Raw genomic sequence first — 4729 nt, forward strand, 5'->3', positions numbered from 1 at the left:
GAAACATCGGTATTGCAACTGTTAAACAAAGTATAATTGGATTCCATATATTAATTGAAAATTCTATAGAAACTATTATCATTTTATTTTAATGGTTGAATAAATTAAATTTTTGAACTATGGAAGAAGGTTTAACTTTTGGATGTATGGATTGTATATACGGCTATCATGTAAAAGTTTAAATTTTGTGTTTTAAAAATTTGTTACTTTCGACTTTGAATCATTGAACTACTGCTTTTAAAGAAGCGCCTATTTTCTATGAAGAAGTCAATCGTGATGATTTATGAATAAGTAAGTTCAATCTGAATTAAAAAAGTTAACCACTATAAGCTTAGATTTTTCGTGTAAATAAATCATCTAGTAGAAAGTAGGCGTTAATTTTTCTAGCATATAAAGATTTATAAATGTGTCCATAAAAAGTGGAAATTGAGAAAAAATTCTTAATTCAAGAAAATTGTAGTCATTAAACAACAGATAACAAACATTCAAAATGCAAAAGAAAAAAAATTTAGTGTAAAATAAAAGTATTTTCTCGTTATCGGATATTTTGATTGCATTTCAATTTCCAAATTTCATTTTTAGTCACCAATATATTTTAATAAATTAAAAGTATATGAAATTATAAGAAACAACGAAAGGTTTGTAAAATACCCTTAGAGAGATACTAGCGCTCGGGGAGTTCAACTTCACTGAAGTTAAATGCCCTGGGTAGGTATAAAGTATATTTAAAATACAATAGATTCGACTTTTCGGAACAGTAACCGTCCGCGGGGACAGTAAAGTTTGAATATTGGGATGATACAACTACAAATTACCATTAATAAAACCAATTTAGAAAATAAATGAATAGGTACAACATTCTGAAAGGGAATGTAGTCGGCGTTAATGGGGCTATGCATCTGTTTATTAATGCTGACCTACTTTTTTTCTTTGTATTATTCACTCTTTTATCTATATTCACTTTTCTCCCCTTCGACGCACGTTGCGTAGATAAATTTACGATTCAGAAACAAAGCACAACGTTACAGATTATGCACTGGAAATGACTCTAACTCAAAAAGTTACGCATAGAAATTGGTGCATAGTATAATGGACATAGTAATGCATAAAATAATAAAAAAAAGCATTGAAAAAATGATTATGGAGTAACAGAAGTTAGCATATGTGCAAAATAAATAAATAAGATTTGTCAGTTTGAAATTGAAAAAATAAATTTAACATGGAGTAAAATCACCTCAAGCAGCAATTCAGCCATGCTTTCAATTATGCGGTCGGTTATGAGTACAAACCATTTTTTTTTCCCTGCAAAACATTTGCAAGGGCCTGAGGAGCAGCTACACTTCCTAAATCATCCCAAAAATGTCTCATTGTATTAAGCCCGGTGATGGAGTTGGCCACTCCATACGCTGAATTGTTTTCTGTTGCAGATAACCATTCAGTTCAGTGCGGCGTTGCGTTTTTCTGTATTACCTTATAGAACGAAATTATCATCTAAGACATCAGAAAAAAGCGCACATAAATACCAACAATGTCATCACTATTGACGTGAGTATTCATTGTGTCATGGGGAAAGACATGCAGATGTATACGTCCACCCTAAGAGACTCCACCCCACACTTTGACCCTAATTTTCATCGTAGATTTTTTAAAATAAGGTAGTTAGAAAAATCTAGTCAAATGTTATGACATACATTTTTTGAACAGGCATTTTGAAATATGCTTATTTTTTCAATGAAGCATTATAAGTGATGCACATTTTAATTTCGCCCTTTCGTTACGGCAGTGCTGTCTACTCTTTTACAGTGACGCTGACGCCACTGCATGATGCACCACATCACGAAATGTGCACATTGCATGTCATATTTTTGTATTTTATTTTTGTCTTGGAGAAAGTAAATATCTCACTCCTAAATTTAATACACACAGTAGGAATGCTACAGGCGACAAAGAATATAAAAAGTGCGGCTTAATAAAAACAATATATATATATATATATATATACCAATATATTTTGAAAACTAAAATTATAAATAATATAATAATTTATGGTTTTACAATTTCTTTCGTCATTTTTTTTAGTCCGATGCGCTCAGGGCGTCCTACTTCTCTGTGAAGTTTGTTGCCCTGGGCATGAAATTACAAAAAGTTTGAAAGTACATATATATGTATTGCTGCGCCTCTCCTTAGCAAGGACAGTGTCATGACTTCAAAGTGCTTCATTGAGGTAAAAGAAGAGAGGGCAAGCAATAGGCTTGGTTTAGACTCTTTTCGCAAATCTTTCTATTATTTTTTCATCTTTCTCTGATGATAACCCATTTAATAAGTGAAGAAAATAGTTATGAATTATTTCTTTTGGAAGATTGAAATGTATAGTTTTTGTACAGGTACTCAAAAAAGAAAAAGGATTTACTGAATGAATTATGATAAAGAAACGGATTTCTAGAAGATAACTCAATTAACGATATTTCAACTCCATCAATAATTTAAAATTTAATGTAAAAAAATGTGAATACACAGAAGCTTAATAAACTATGAAGTTTTGAATGCTGAAGGAATTTTATCAGAATGCAAAAAAATTTATCTGCAGATGAAGCCCCCATAGAAAAAGCATTAGATGCTGTTATTGAGAGGGGAAGTATTGCGTCCTCTTTAAGAGTACTATAAAACTCATTCTGAAATAGACACACGATTACCTTCAGCTGGATGAATTGTGATTTAGAGGTGTGACACTATTTGAGCTTGATGGGGCACTTCATACATATTTTTTATTTACATAACCTCAAAATTGCTTTTTTTATTACTTGCGTTACTTTTCATGCACTGGTGCAATATATTATGAACTATAATAAAATGGAATAAGTATATAACCAATATTTGCACTAACAAGAACCATTCTCTTTACATACAGTTTCCTCCCAGCTACATCCGCAAGTATGCTTGCAGAGGAGCGCTTTAATATTTTTTGGAAATTTTACTAGACTAGATAGGTAGGAGTTCGAATATCTGCCCGCAAAGCGAGCAGCTCACTTGTTCATCTGTAAGTTTTGCCCTAGGGCATTGCCTATTGGCTTTAAAAAGTGATGAGAATTTCCACCGGAGGACTGTGGACGTCTTGGTGGGATCGGGCTTGTGGGATGATCTCTACATATTTTACTTCCCACTGAGTAGGGATGCTCGGTGGGAGTAGGGTTTACCGAGTAGGATTTACAAGTACTTGGTCCTTCACCAACTGCTGCATCTTCCTGAAGAGTAGCAGGAATCTCATATCAAGCTCGGAGGATTTCTTTTTCTTGTCTGGGTTTCCTCTCTGTTTCCTTTTGGGTCTTGCAATGCAGCCGGAAAAACAAGCTGGTTGCTCATCATGGCAATTGATATATTTGGCCTGCTCGCATATCTGTTTTGTACTTAAGTACGTGAAATGTGCATCGGGTCATTTCATGTAAGCTGGCTCGGCATTGCTGGATTTTCGCGTGTGGCCATACTTCTGGCATCTGTAACATTGAATCTCGTGGCTGCCTCCACGAAATCTCTTTATCTGAACTGGAGCAATCAGAAGTTCTTTGACGTCATAGATTTCTCAATGTTTGGTGGTGTCTTTGAGAATGACAAGGAAGAGGTGGAGGCGCTTTTACTTTTGGCCCCGCCTCATTCCATCAGGTGGATTCTTATTGGACATAGTCCAAAATCTTGCAGGCCTTTTTCAATATCTGGCATATGAACATTAAGTCCTCTGAAGAGAATTTTCAGTTTTCTACTTATTCTGTTATTCTGAATTATTGTTGTAAGAGGCTTATTCTGTTAACTCAAGGCTGGTCTCCTGATCTCTTTCTTTAAAGCATCAAGATCAATGATTTGTTCGCGATTGGGTCGAAAAACCTTCCCTCCGCGGCCAAATCTATGTGTTCCCATAGTAGCGTAGAGCTCGGTTATGAAACAACCCTACTATTTGGAGTCTGGAATGAGAATTGATATTGGAATTTGAAATATTTCCTTTAATTAATTTTGAAATATTTATTTGGTCGCATGACATCTGTGTATCGCTATTTTATGTATACATAAAAATAATTATCTAAATGTTATTACTAAAATAATATTGAATTTTTAATTTGCTGGATATAATTTTCAATATAATTGCAATACGTGAAACTCAAGATAGAGAAATTCAATAACTGTGTTAATTAAAAATTATATTATTATAAAATTATCTACTGCCAGGACTTTTAAAAATAAAATCCAGTGAGGCGGTGAAAAGCAACAAAAATAATGAAATAAGAAAAATGTACAACAGCAATATAAAAAAAAGCCACGTGTGAATTTTATTTTAAAAATTGTTTTTAGAGCAGAACTAGACTGGCTCTTGTTTTAAAGAAGTTGTATATTGTTTTTGGGTGTACTTAATGTGGTTTAATAAATGAAAATATTTTTTTTAATAGTCTCTCTATTTCCAATTGCACCAAATCAATTTTTTTATCTAAATTATTTGTAATTCTCGTAGTCTAGTCCCCTTAGCTTATTCCCCTGACAAGTATACGAAATCTTTGGTTTTCTGAGAAGAAGTACGTGTACTTTTTACTTAGCAGTATGCAGAAGATGGAGGAAATTGGCTTAGATTTCCTGGTGGGCTTTCACTGATTCATCGAATCTGATATGACTCATAGAGATAAAATAAAGGCATGGCTAGTCTTATAATCTAGTATATGGACGGCTCAAACATTAAAATGAAATTAAT

Source organism: Parasteatoda tepidariorum, chromosome 9 (genome assembly GCF_043381705.1).
Source record: "Parasteatoda tepidariorum isolate YZ-2023 chromosome 9, CAS_Ptep_4.0, whole genome shotgun sequence".
In the NCBI taxonomy this organism is placed as follows: domain Eukaryota; kingdom Metazoa; phylum Arthropoda; class Arachnida; order Araneae; family Theridiidae; genus Parasteatoda; species Parasteatoda tepidariorum.